At 41.7% G+C, this 14,747-nt stretch overlaps 1 pseudogene; it reads right to left on the reverse strand.

Moving 5' to 3' along the window:
* Positions 1-3,328: 3,328 nt before the first annotated feature.
* On the reverse strand, positions 3,329-4,103 carry LOC123386254 (annotated as a pseudogene).
* Between the last annotated feature and the right edge of the window lie 10,644 nt (positions 4,104-14,747).

Genomic DNA, 14,747 nt, shown 5'->3' on the forward strand with positions numbered 1-14,747 from the left:
GGCCTCCCACACTGAGGTATCCCCCACAACACCTGTCAAAAAAGTAGCCATTGTCAACAGCAGTGAGGAATGCAGCCAGTAGGGGGAGGGTGCCTTGTTCCTGTCCTCCTCCCAGGGAGACATGATGCTCCTGGACGAGTTGCCTCTGTCACTAGGTAGGCATGGCTAAGCAAACACAACCCCAGGGTACTGGATGAAAACAGTGGACCCAGCAGCTGGCGTCTTCTTCAACACTAATGTAGGGAAACGGTCCTTGGTGTCCAGCAATATCTCACTTGGAGATGAGTAGGAAATACACACCTCTGGAACCACCACAGGATGGTGCCTGATTGTTGGTCTCTGCAGGGAGTCTGACCTTTTACGGCACTGATAACTTAGGATGGGGGTTTCTGGCAACACCTGGCATCAGCCCAAAGCAAAGCTACAGACCACCAGCAAGCTCCTGCTCCTTCCCAGAGCAGCTGAGATGTGGGGGTGAGGAATGAATGAGCCATTCTCAGTGCTAACACATTGTTGGAGGGCAGCACCTAGACCCCCAATCCCATCCCTTGGGACAAATGTGTTGGGGACCCCAGCTGTTGTACAGAATTAAGAACATGTAGACGTATCCTGCTAAAGGAATAGGCAAGAGCCATTGCTCAGGGGGTGGACAGGCGGCTCCCTAGGCATCTGAGCTCTGGCTTTGGATACATGAGATGCATGGGGCCCTCCTGACTCAAGGTGGGGTTTCAGTGCACCCCCAGCAAAGGAAATGGAGGCACAGGATTTATGACTCACAGGGCCCAGAAGCAAGGGTACACAAGGACCTTGGGAAGGGCAGGCCTCCTTCCCACATTCCGAGTGATCAGGACATAGAAGACAGGGTAGCAAGTACCTGATTACTTGAGAATGGATGGGGCTGAAGTCCCTTACTTTTCACAGGCTCACCTCTGTGTGGTTATTTGAGAAGTCTCTCAGAAAACCAAAGTGGGAAACCTAGGCAGATCCTTATCTAAGGTTAAACTCACTGAAAAGTAGGCAAGAGAAAGAGAGCAGGGATTCACATTCATCGGGCTCCAACTGGATGCCAGACTCATCCACAGGCACTTATGCCTGCCTTTCTGATGCATTTCATTGGGTGCTCCATTCAGTCTCATGGTCTCAGTCTCCCACATTTGGAAATTTGCTCTCCAGGGAGGCACAGCTTGTGCTAGGTGGAACCTAATGCCAGTCCCTTCCCTCACAGCCCACAGACACCCCAGTGTGGAACAGGCAGTGTGGGTGGGTGGTAGCCCTCCATTATCCTGAACCCACATTGGTACTGGGGGAAAACAGATTACCTGGAGAATGAGAAAATGTTCAGTGTGCAACCGCACAGTTTTGGAGACAACTCATGAATTTGTCCCTGAAAGAGCTTGTGTGAACGTCTCTTAATTCTGGAAGCATATACCTCAGTTCAAGACCCAGATGCTGACTCAGGTCCTCTGCACATAATCTGGGGCTCAGTTTGGGCTCTTGGAAGCTTAGATATATACGTAGAGGCCACACGCATGCAGTTTTTAAGTTTTATTTCAGCGTTCTTGTCAGTGAGCCATGAGAGATGTGTGTCAGAGCCTGATGTGCCTGTGGACCCGTGTCTCCTGCAGACCCCCAAAACGTGGATGTCAGCTCTGCAGCCTCATTACTGTATTTTCACACATGTGACAGTTGGATTGTCTATAGTTGTTCAGCAGTGAGGAGGCTAATTATGGATTGTCGTCAGCAACAATCAGTCCCTTAACTTTCTCGGGGTTGATAATTTGACATTTGTGGCGACACCACAAGGAATGCAGCTATTATGGCTTAAACGGGACCAAAAACTGCTCTGAGATATAACAGGGATTCATGAGTTTGCCTGACTGGCCCCATTCTTCTTGGAGGGGTCCACTGTCTGTGCTCCCACCAGTGCCTCGTCTAGTGCACCATGGAGGATCCCAGCTTATGTGGCAATGGCAGTTCCTGTTATTGTCGCACGACCCTCTGTGACTGCATTTCTCCGGGATACAGTGATAATTCAGCTGAGCCACACAGGCAGTGCAGTAGGTGTCCTGACAGAGCTTTCCAGAAGCATAGGGGGTACCAGTACTCACATGACCAATCTCGGTTGTTCCTGTGCTACGATGTGAATCCAGCCCCACACAATAGAACCCTGGATCTCAGATGGATGGAATCTAACATGCTCTTGCAGCTGAGGGAGATGTGTGACAATCCTACACTGCAGCCTTCCACACGGCACGTCTGTGTGGGAACAGGGTTCAGCGTTGAATTCCCGGGGGTCTTCTGCAGTGTCTATATCGGCTGCTTTTTTAATTTATGGTATAGCAGACAATTTCACCTTTCCAGAATTTTTGCAAAGATTTCTTGGCAGTGCATAGTGCGGTCAGTGCAGTTCCCATGATAGCAGTAGCCCTCTTCAGTGCACGCGGTTCCATCTTGCATATGGAAGTCATCAGGGCCCGACAAGGACACCCCACGGCAGGACTCTGGAAGATCACATATATTCTGGATTGGCCTGCCAAGTGTCCCAGCATCGAAATCGGTGCAGTTTGTATAGCATCTGCCTGTGTTACATTTGTCCCCAGGGGTTAAAATACAATCACTCATACAGCCTAGATTGCTATAGCACTGCTCTAAGGAGCTGCAGTCACAATGCTTGCCTGGGTCAGCTAAGTAGTTTCCAAAATGATTGTGGGTCAGGCTTTTATTTCAATGCACCATTTAGATGTTGAAGAGGCACTTGCCTAATCTGCCACTGATTATGTACTGTGTATGAATGAAAGAACACTTACTGAAAGCTTCAGGTATACAAGGGAATTGGGTCCTAATGCAGTTGGACCTTTTCTGGCAAGCATATTCATCAGTGTCAACCCACAAACCAATATATTTTGCAATTTGATGTGTTGCTATGACAGACAAGAGTAAATAATATCTGCCTAAATAACCCATCATGATGGGGCTTTGTGGATGGCATATACTGCATACAACTGGACTGAAATTAACTTCATGGGATCCATCTCTAATCGCAACTAAGGATGAATGTGGTTTAAGAATTCAAAAACCCTTGGATTCATAGTATCAAAAAAAAAAAGGACTCTGATGCAACACATATTTGCCCATGTTAGCTGGATCTCTCTCATTATAAATTATCATGAAACCAATATAGTAACTTACATTAATCCCATGAAACAATGAGTCAATTAAGCTAACTAGTCTTATTAAGATATGGGCACATTTTGACACGTGGTTGACACGTGGTTGAACACACTGTATATTGTTTAGGGTCTGAGAGCAAAATTCCGTGATGGGATGACTACAACTTAGTAGAGATCCTGAGCACTACACTGGCATTTGCTTGAGGAACACGGTGTTCCTTATGCTCCTTATATCCCAGGTTATAAGTAGGTCCCATTGCATTGGTGTCTGCCACTCTCTGAGAAACAATGTGTTCAAATGTTGGGAATCGCTGATGTGTCTGATTTCATAGGCAAGGTCATCCAACTTCATGATACCTTCAAGGCCCTGATAGCACGTGTCCATGGTGACCATGGAAAGAGGAATCTCCTCCAGGTAGCCAAGATAGTAACAGTCTGGAGGGATGAAGGGGTAGTCCATCTGCAAGTCTCCCTGATCATCTTGAGTCATCATCAGCAGATGTATGGACCAAAAGGGATTCTTGCACTGCATGTGGATAACGTATCTCTTGTCCCCAAAACACAGGCTACAGGAAAGCCAACCAGTCATCCGAATGCCCTTGCCATTGTGCAGCTCCTTCTTTGTAATTACCACCTCAAGGAGATGTAGAGCCATGAGGGACGACCTTGAGAACCCTGGACCGGAGCCAGCACTGCCCAGAGTGCAAACTGCAAGAGGGACGCCCTCAGGGTGACCTGGCCCTCTGCCAGCCTCATACCCCTTCTCAGGGACATCTACCAGTGAGAGTGGATAAATGGAGGATCCTCAGCAAAGTGAGGTCTAGGCCATCTGACAGAACAGAGGGCTGTACCGGGTGGCCAGCCCCCTGCACCTGGGATCCACTTGTGGGGTTAGGTAACAGTCCCAGGGTGTGGCATTGTGTGACCCTGCACAACAGTTCAGCTGGGGTGGATGTCGAAGAAGCAGGTGAGCCAGTTCAAGCGTCCTCACATGGACATAGTGAGGACTTGGACCCAGAGACGTGGCTCTATTCAACACATTCCATCTTTAATCTAGCTAGTGAATATGGGATATGAAATTTTAACACCCTGAACTTCTCTACCAATTCCATGTCCTCTGGTACTGCTGGGTCACTTTCTATGGACGACTGCTTTTCCTCATTATGGAGACCAATGCTTCCTACTTCCTTGGGATGTGGAGGTGGACATTGTCGATTTTACCTTTATAGGTGACTAAAAGAATAGCTTTGTCGTTTTTCATGTCTCATTCTGGTTAGACATTAGTTTTCAAGCCATTTGATCCTTTTGGTTTTTGGTTTGAAGCTTCCTCTGAGTTTACTGAGGAAACTTTTCCCACTATTCTATCATGATTAGTGAAGTACAAGGTTGTATTTTAGTATTTTTTTTATGCCAGCTGGTGAGAACAGAAATTACTGCTGACCATGTGTGAGCCCCAGGGGTTTTCCACTCTAATCCCTTATTGGGGTTCTTTCCTGGCCTGTGGCAGTCTCCTCCCATGCATGTGTGGTTCCCTCCTCAGCTGGAGATGCCAGGGAGTTGAGGTAACTTTGGCAGCTTGCACCATGGGTCTGCACATGATCAAAAGACGTTATCAACCATGGAACTCCCTTGTTTGATTAAATATGCTCTACTCCTTTAAAACTCCCTGTGTCAGGGAGAAACCTCAGAGTTGGCTTTTGGACAGGAGTCTGCATTCTCACCAGTGGCTGGCCTTGTGCATAAAGCTCAAATTCCTTTCCTACCAAAACTAAAACTTTGAACGTTGACCTTTCCAGCAACAGGTAGCTGAATTTGGGTTTTGGTAACAATAAAACAGAGTGGAGTGGCAGTTGCCAGGGGCTGGCAGTGAGGCGCAATGAGGGTTAGATATCAAGGGCTGTGATTTTCTCTTATGGAAGATGACTAATTTCTAGAGGTCTTCTCCACAACATTTCATGTGTAGTTAACAATATTGTACTGTACGGTTAAAATTTAGTGAAGAGGGTGGATCTCAGTTTCAGTGAGATCTTCCCACAATACACGAGTTCTGCTTCTCACACAAGTATGCATGGACACACCCTCTGTACTGATAAGTGAAAATAATTTTAAAAAATGTACATACTTTGGATCCTAACCCTGGGGATATGCCATTTACAAATATCGTCTTCCATTCCATAGGTTGCCTTTTAGTTTTGTTTATTGTTTCCTTCACTGTGCAGAAGCTTGCTATTTTGAGGTATTCCCAAGAGTTCATATACGTATGTATTTAATTTTCTTGTTTTATTTTTAATTTAAATTTAAGTGTGTTAACCTACAGTGTAGTATTGATTTCAGGTGTAGAATTTAGTGATTCATCACGTACATATAACACCCAGTTCTCATCTCAACAAGTGCCCTCCTTAATGCCTATCTCCCTTTTAGCCCAACTTCCCCACTTCCCCTGTTTGTTCTCTGTATTTAAGAGTCTCTTTCTGTTTCTTCCCTCTGTTTTTCTCTTATTTTTCCTTCCCCTGTGTTGTGTTTCTTATATTTCACATATGAATGAAATCATATATTTGACTTTTTCTTACTGACTTATTTCACTTAGGTTATTACGTTGTTGTTCCACCCACATTGTTGTAAATGACAAGATTTCGTTCTTTTTGATGGCTGAGTAATATTCCATTGTATATATTTACCACCTCTTCTTTATGCGTTCATCTTCTGATGGATATTTGGGCTCTCCCACAATTTGCTTATTGTTGATAGGGCTGCTATAAACATTGGGGTCCATGTGCCTCTTCGAATCAGCATTTTGTTATCCTTTGTATAAATACCTAGTAAAACAATTGCTCGATCACCGGATAGTTCTATTTTTAATTTTTTCAGGAATGTCCACACTATTTTCCAGAATGACTGCACCAGTTTGCATTCCCACCATGTTAAATTTAGCCATCCTGACAGGTGTGAGGTGTTATCTCATTGTGGTTTTGATTTATGTTCCCTGACGAGGAGTGACAATGAGCCTCATTACATGTGTCTTTTTGCCATCTGGAAGTCTTTTTTGAAAAATGTCTATTCATGTCTTCTGACCATTTCTTCACCAGATTATTTGTTTTTTTCAGTGTCGAGTTTGAGAAGTTCTTTATAGATTTTGGATACTAAGCCTTTATCTGATGCCATTTGCAAATATCTTCTCCTATTTTGTCAGTTGCCTTTTAGTTTTGTTGATTGTGTCTTTGCTGTACAGAAGCTGTTTATCTTAAGGTCCCAATAGTTCATTTTTGCTTTTGTTTCCCTTGCATCTGGGACATGTCCAGTAAGAAGTTGTTCTGACCGTGTTCAAAGAGTTTTGTGCCTGTGTTTTCCTCTAGGATTTTGATGGTTTCCTGTCTCACATTTAGGTCTTTCATCCAATTTTGAATTTGATTTTGTGTATATTGTAAGAAAGTGGTCCAGTTCCATTAGAGTTTCCTGTTGCTGTCCAGTTTTCCCAACAGCATTTGTTGAAGGGACTGTCATATTTCCATTTGATACTGTTTCCTGATTTGTCGAAGATTTGTTGACCATTTATGGGTTTTCTACTCTGTTCCATTAATCTATGTGTCTCTTTTTGTGCCAGGAGCATACTGTCTTGATGACTACAGCATTGTAATATAGCTTGAAATCCAGAATTGTGATGCCTCCATTTCTTTTCTTTTTTAGGATCGCTTTGGGTGTTCAAGGTCTTTTGTGGTTCCATGATAATTTTAGAATTATTTGTTTTAGCTCTGTGAGGAATGCTTGTATTATTTGACAGGGATATTTGCACTGAATTATTTGCATTGAATGTCTAGATTGCTTTGGGTAGTATCAGCATTTTAACAATGTTTTTTGTTTTAATCCATGTGCATGGAATATTTTTCCATTTCTTTGTGTCTTCTTCAATTTCTTCCATAAATGTCCCAGGTTTTTCAGAGTAAAGCTCTTGTAACTCTTTAGTGAGGGTTACTTCTAGGTATCTTATGGTTTTTGGTGTAATTGTAAATGGGATAAATTCCTTGATTTCTCTTTCTCCTGCTTCATTATTGTTGTATCGAAATGCACAAATTTCTGTATGTTGATTTTGTATGCTGCAGCTTTACTGGCTTATTGTATCAGTTCTAGTGGGTTTTTTTTTGGTGGAGTTTTTCAGGTTTTCTGTATATAGTATAAAATTCAACTCCAAAACTGAATGATCCTATTAAAAAAATGAGCAGAAAGCATGAATAGACTTTCCAAAATGCAACATACAGATGGCCAATAAACACATGAAAAGATGCTCAACATCACTCATCATCAGGGAAATATAAATCAAAACAACGAAATATCAACTCACTCCTGTCAGAATGACTAAACTCAACTACACAAGGAACAACAGGTGTTTGTGAGGATACAGAGAAAGAGGCACACGTTTGCACTGCTTGTGGGAATGGAAACTGGTGCAGCTTGTCTGGAAAACAGCATGGGCGTTCCTCAAAATGCTAAAAATATAACTACCTTATGATTGATCGATTGAACTACTAGGTATTTACCCAAGGGATACAAAAATACTACTTTAAAGGGGATTGCAACTGTATGTTTATAGCAGCCCTATCCAAAACAGCCCAGCTATGGAAACAGTCCAATAAGCATTGACTCATAAATGGATAAAGTATATGTGGTATATCTACACACACACACACACACACACACGCACACACACACACACACACACGCACACACACACACACACTCATACTCATACACTGGAATGTTTCTCAGCCCTGAAAGGAATGACATTTGCTATTTGTAATGATATGGATGGAGCTAGAGAGTATTATGCTAACTGAAACAAATGAGAAAAAGACAAATATATGATTTCATTCATAAGTAGAATTTAAGAAACTTCAAAAGGGAAACGGGACAAATAATAGAGAAGAGCTACACCAAGAAATAAACTTTTTTCAATGTTTTTAAATTTATGTTGAGATAGAATGGGGGGAGGAGCAGAGGAAGCGGGAAGGAGAATCCCAAGCAGTCTCTTTGCTGTCAGTGCAGAAACCAAAATGGGGCTTGATCTCAGGATCCATGAAATCAAGACATGAGCCCAAATCAAGAGTCTTAGGCTTAACCCATGGAACATATAAACCCAAAAAAACAGATTCTTACCTATACAAAACAAACTTATGGTTACCAGAGGGAAGGTGGGAGGAGGTTTGGGGAAGTACGGTGATGGGGTTGCAGGGCCGCAGTCATAATGAGCACTGGGTGTTGTATGGAAATGTTGAATCACTATATTTTACACCTGAAAGTAATACTACATTTAATGTTTACTATGTGGAATATGAATAAAATCTCAAACGATGTATTTACAGTGTCTGCAAATGGCCTTATTGGCATACAGCCCATGAAGAAACATTTATTGCAGAAAATATACTGACAGATGGAAAAGCTAGAATTTTGAGGTAAGGTGTATGCCTTTCCTTCCCCACCCCAGCTCAGCAAATGGAAACTCCAGTGCAAGGAGCTGGGACTATAGGCATGTGCCACTGAACCTGGCTGCAACCTCCCCTCCAGACTGTTGTAGCCAATACACAGGGTTCCTGGTGACCAGCTCCTGTTCAGAGAACTCTTTCCCAGAGGGACAGGATGTCAGTGACCCTAAGCTGTTTGCTGTTGAGGCCAAGCCCCAGCAGGTGCCACTGAGATGTGGGACTCACTCATTGTTTGCAGCCCCACTCCCAGGATGGAAACTCTGCCCTGGGCACAGTCCACTCGGGATGCTGGGAGCCTGGTCGCCCCAGACCTGACTTGTACAGCAGGGGTCTCATGCCACCAGGACAAGCAAGCCTCAAAGAAGTGCAGCTGCCACTCACCCCTAAACTGAGCCCTTATTTCGTCCCCACCTGCAGCTGCAGAGTTTTGCCCAGGGCAGGGGGGAGCTGGAGCAATCCACTAAACCAAGGTGCATATCTGTTCTGGTACAACTGACTTCATTTATAGATGGGGGTGAGGAAGTTCTGGGCCTCATGTTGTGGGAGAGTCAGGTGCAGGAGACAGATGGTTTCAGTGGAGGATTCCTAATCTACTCCTCCTCACCTGCAGGAGACAGGTAGAGCCAGGGACAGTGGAGGGAACAGCTCCTGTCAGGACACATATGAGATTATGGCCTGAACAACTCTCCATTTAGAGGAGACCGAGGTTGTAGGGTTTAGTCTGTGGAGAGTTGAAACATGAGAGCATTGTTGAGCGCAGGACAGCATTCAACATGAGGCAGAGGAACTTATCATGTGAGTGTTGGGCAGAAAGAGATAAAGAAACTCAGCCAAACACTGTCACCCTGGGCTGGCTGTGTGAATGTCCCAGGCCACACCACCTCTGTAGTCTTTGAGACGACTTCCCTTTCCTCATATCATGTCTTTGAGGTTCTCCTAGTTTCAATTCTGGATCAATAGTGTCACATTTCTGTGGCAAAGCATCCCATTGATGGAAGTTTCATACCTGGTTTATTCCTTTTTATTTAGAAAGACTTTTGCCTCATTCCTATCTTCTAACACTAAGATGCTATAAATATTTACACACCATTTATTTTCTGAGCATGGGATTTCATTCTGGAGCAAACACTCGGGAGTGGTATTTCCAGGTTACATGTTAAGTAGTCCATGTACAATGTCATAAGCAACAGCCAATGGTTTTCCAGAGCTGGTGTTCGTTTTTCATTCCTACCTGCAGTGTTTGAGGCCCCACGTGTGCTGGATGCTCACCTGGATGGTGTTTCCAGTGTTCCTTTCATACCTGAGCTCTCAGGATGAGTGCATAGGGCATCTATTGCATTCTTGATTTGAATTTCCTTGACAGGTATGGTGTGAAGAGTCTTTTCCTGTCCTTACCTAATGTGTCTACAACCTCTAGGATGGGATGTTTACTACACAAGGCTGTGCTTGTTTTATAGAGGGTTGTTTCCTTTCTTCCTATTGACTGTTGAGGGTTCTTAGCATATTTAGGATGCACGTCCCTTGGTGGTTATGCAATTTGTGAATATTGTCTCTTCCTCTGTAACTTGTCTTACTGCTATTGATTGTCACGTGTTCAGAAAAAATTATTTGATTTTCACAAAGCCCATTTATACTATTTCTTTTTATGGGCCTTTGGTTCTTAGGTATAATTTTGGTTTTCATAATGATTGATTGCTTGTGACTGATAACTTTTTTTAAAATTTTTATTCTTGAGACAGAGAGACAGAGTGCAAGTGGGCGAGAGGCAGAGAGAGGGAGACACAATCAGAAGCAGGCTCTAGGCTCCAAGCTGTAAGCATAGAAACTGACCCCGGGCCAAAACCCATGAACCGTGATATCGTGAACTGAGCTGAAGTCAGATGCTTAACTGACTGAGCCACGCAGGCACCCGACTAATTTCTTGATTTACAATATAACTAAAATCCTTTTTTTTTTCTGGTTTCTCTCAATGCTGACTTGTTCACTAACTGGTCTCTGGTCTCTGTTTTTTGTTTTTAAGTTTATAGTGTGTAGTAACTCATTTTCATGGCATGGTTTTTTCATAATATATGGAAATTCTGGTCTCATGCTGAAACTGAATTCAAGTTTCACAAGAGATGCTGTGTGTGTCTTTTTGGCCAGATTGTTCATCATATTTGATCGATGTGCTCCGGGGTCCAAAAACACGTTAACCTTTCCAGGTTTGGGGGTTTCTATATGTGTCAGGAGCCATTGAGCTCTGTGCACACAAGCAAGTTCGTGACTCAAGATGTTTCCTTCACAATTCTATGCGAAACGCTGACAATTCATTCTGTGCATTGTCACTGTCAGACACTTCATGAATAGAACACACTGAAACTGTTTTATCATTTCCTGAAATTATTTTTTGTTTTGCATGTTTGGGAGTATAAGATTTCTTCTTCCTTCCAAGGGGAGCTCATACAGCATTTTTGGAATTATTCCAGGCTTCTCATCTCCTAATGCTTTTGCAACGTGCTGTACAGTGTTTCACTAAGTGCATATTTAGGTTTATTTGTACTCTGCCAGTTTGGGTGATAGGAGCCCATGAGTCAGTCTGCACCATATGGGTTTTTATTTGTCCCCATGTAAGTGATCTGTCATATTGAACATTTATAGAACACATAGCCCCTCACTTTCATGCACCAGAAACAGGGGACATGCTTCTTTTCAAAGAAAAGGGAAAGGAATATAAGGGAGCGGAGCCAGCAAAGTGGCGGGAGGAAACCCGGAGCCTGGCAGGAATGGTCATCTCTCCACACCTTCCAGTTCTGCAGATGAGGGTCCCTGCTGTGGTCCAACCTGGGTTCTTGTGCAGGTGTCTGGACAAGCTGCCCATGGGGTGTCGGCACGGTGGAGTTGGGAAGGGCAGCTGTGGTTTGAATTCCAGCCCACCTGGAAGCACTGTAAAAGTCATGAGTATGTTAATTAATGTCCACTAGCAGTTAGGGATAAAATGAGTAAATGCAAGAAGTTAGACTCACTACCTTAGATTCCATGTTCAGGACAATTTGTGACAATGTTTCTCCCTTCCTTTTTTTCTACTTTTCTAACTTTTTAAGTTTGTGTTTAAATTTTTATTAGATTACATACTGTGTGATATTAATTTCAGTAGTAGAACTCACTGTTTCATCACCTACATTCACATCCAGTACGCATCAGAACACATGGCCTACTTAATCCCCATCATCCATTAACACATCCCCTACACCCCTGTCCTCCAGCAACCCTCAATTCATTCTCTAACCTTAGAGTCTTTTATATTTTTCTTGCTCTTTTTTCCCTTTCCCCTATGTTCATCTGCTGTGTTTCTTAAATTCCCCATATAAGGAAATAATATCATGCTTGTCTTTCTTTGACTGCCTTATGTCACTTAGCATGATATCCTCTAACTGTATCAACATCTTTGCAAATGGCAAGATTTCATTCTTTTTTATGACTGAATAATATTCTAATCTATACATATAGCACATTCATCACTCAGTGGACTTTTGGTCTCTCTCCTCACTTTGGCTCTCATTGTTAATGCTGCTATAAACATTGGGGTGCATGTGCCTCCTCAAATCAGAATTTTTGTATCCTTTGGGTGAATACCTAGTAGAGCAATTACTGGAGTACAAGGTAGTTTCAGTTTTAAGTATTTAAAGTGTTTTCTGGAATGGCCACACCCCTTTGCATTCCCACCAAGAGTATAAAAGGGTTCCCTTTTCTCCTCATCCTCATCAATATCTGTTGTTTCCTGAGTTGTTAATTTTAGCCATTCTGAGAGTTGTGAGGTCCTATCTCATAGTTTTGATTTGTATTTCCCTGATGTTGAGTGATGATGAGTATTTTCATTAGCCATCTGGATGCTTTGTTTGGAAAAGTGTCTAGTCATGTCTTCTGCCCAATTCTTCACTGGATTGTTTGTATTTTGGATGCTGAGTTTGATATGTTCTCTATAGATTTTGGACAGTAAGGCTTTATGAGATATATCATTTGCAAATACCTTTTTCAATTCTGTAGGTTGACTTTTAGAGTAGTTGATTGTTTCTTTAGTTGTGCAGAAGCTTATTATTTTGATGAGGCCCTGGTTGTTAATGTTTGGTATTGTTTCCTTTGCCTTCTGAGACACGTCTTGTAAGAAGTTGCGATGTCTGATGTCAAAGAAGTTGCTGCCTGAGTTCTCCTCTAGGATTTTGATGGTCTCCTGTCTCACATTTAGGTCTTTCCCCCATTTTGAATTTATTTTTGTGTATGGTATAAGAAAGTGGCTCGGTTTCATTCTTCTGCATGTTCTGGTTCAGTTTTCCCAATACCCTTCATTGGGAAGACTGTCTTTTTTTTTTTTTTTTTTCCATTACATAGTCTTTCCTACTTCCTTCAAGATGATGTGACCATACATGTGTGAGTCCATACCTGGGCTTACTAGTCTGTTCTACTGATCCGTGTGTCTCTTTTGTGCTTGTAGCATACTGTCTTGATGACTACTGCTTTGTAATATACCATGAAGTCTGCAATCATAAAGTCTCCTGTTTCTTTGTGTAGCATAGACATGTCAACAATACTTGCACCTTCAATCCTGAACATTGACTGTGTTTCCATTTCTTTGTGTCATCCTCAGTTCTTTCATCGTGTTTGTATTTTTCAGAGTATAGATCTTTTAACCCTTTAGTTATCCTATTATTTTTGATGCAATTGTAAAGGGGATGGAATTTTTTTGGATTTGTCTTTCTGTTTCTACATTATTACTATATACAAATGCAATAGATTTTTGCATGTTGATTTTGTTTCTTGTTACTTTGATGAATTTGTGTATCAGTGCTTGCAATATTTTGGTGGATTCTTAGGTTTTCTATATAGAGTGTGTGTCATTGTGAAAAGTGAACGTTTGACTTCTTTCTTGCCAATTTGAATGCCTTTATTTCTTTTTGTTGTCTGTTTGTGAGGATAAGACTTCCAGTGATATGTTAAGTAGAATGATGGGAGTGGGCATCCCTCTTGTGTTACTGACAGTAGAGGAAAAGGTTTTTTCCCTACTGTGGATAGTACCTGTGGGGTTTTCATATATGGTCTTTATGATGTTAAGGTATGTTTCCTCTATGTTTTGTGGAGGTTTTTTATTAAGAAAGGTTGCTGTACTTTGTCAAATGCTTTTTTTTTTTTTACATCTATTGTGAGGATCATATAGTTTTTATCCTTTATCTCATCTATGTGTTGTATGACATTGAGTCATTTGTGAATATTGAACCGCCCTTACAACCAAGGAATGAATCCCACCTGATCGTGGTAAATGATAGTTTTAACGTATTTTTGGATTCAAGTTGCAATTATTTTCTTGATAATTGTTGCATCCATGCTCATCAGGGCTAGTGGCTTTTAATTCTCCTTTTTAGTGGGGTTTTATTTGATTTGGAACCATGGTCATACTGTTCTTATAGAATGAGTTTGGAAGTTTTCTTTCCATTTCTATTATTTGGAACAGTTTGAGAAGACTAGAATATTTTATGCTACTTAAATAGATTATTTACACTCTTCTTTAAATATCAGGTAGAATTCACCTGTGAAGCCATCAGGCCCTGGTCTTTTGTGTTTCAGTAGAGTTTTGATTATGGATCAATTGCTTTGTTCATTATCAGTCAGTTCAGATTTTCTATTTCTTCCTATTTCAGTTACTGTAGTTTCCATTACTGTAGGAATTTATCCAGTTCTTCCAGATTGACCAGTTTGTTGGCATATAAATTTCCAAAATATTTTCTTCTAATTGTATTTCTGTGCTATTAGTTGTGATCTCTCATCTTAAATTTGTGGTTATATTGACTTAGTCCTTTCTCTTTTGTTTTTCGTAACTCTGGCCTTGGGTTTATCATTTTTATTTATGATTCCAAAAACCAACTTATATTTTCATTGATGTGTCTAATGTTTTGTTTGTTTATTTCTCGTTTGTGTGCTCTAATGTTTTTAATTTACCTTCTCCTGCTGGCTTTAGGGTTCATTTGCTGTTCATTTTCTAGCTTCTTTAGTTGTGAAGTGGTTGTGTGTTTGGGATTTTTCCTCTTTCTTGAGTTTGGCTTGTATTGCTATATATTTCCCTCTTCCAACCACT

This window comes from Felis catus, chromosome B3, assembly GCF_018350175.1.
Source record: "Felis catus isolate Fca126 chromosome B3, F.catus_Fca126_mat1.0, whole genome shotgun sequence".
In the NCBI taxonomy this organism is placed as follows: domain Eukaryota; kingdom Metazoa; phylum Chordata; class Mammalia; order Carnivora; family Felidae; genus Felis; species Felis catus.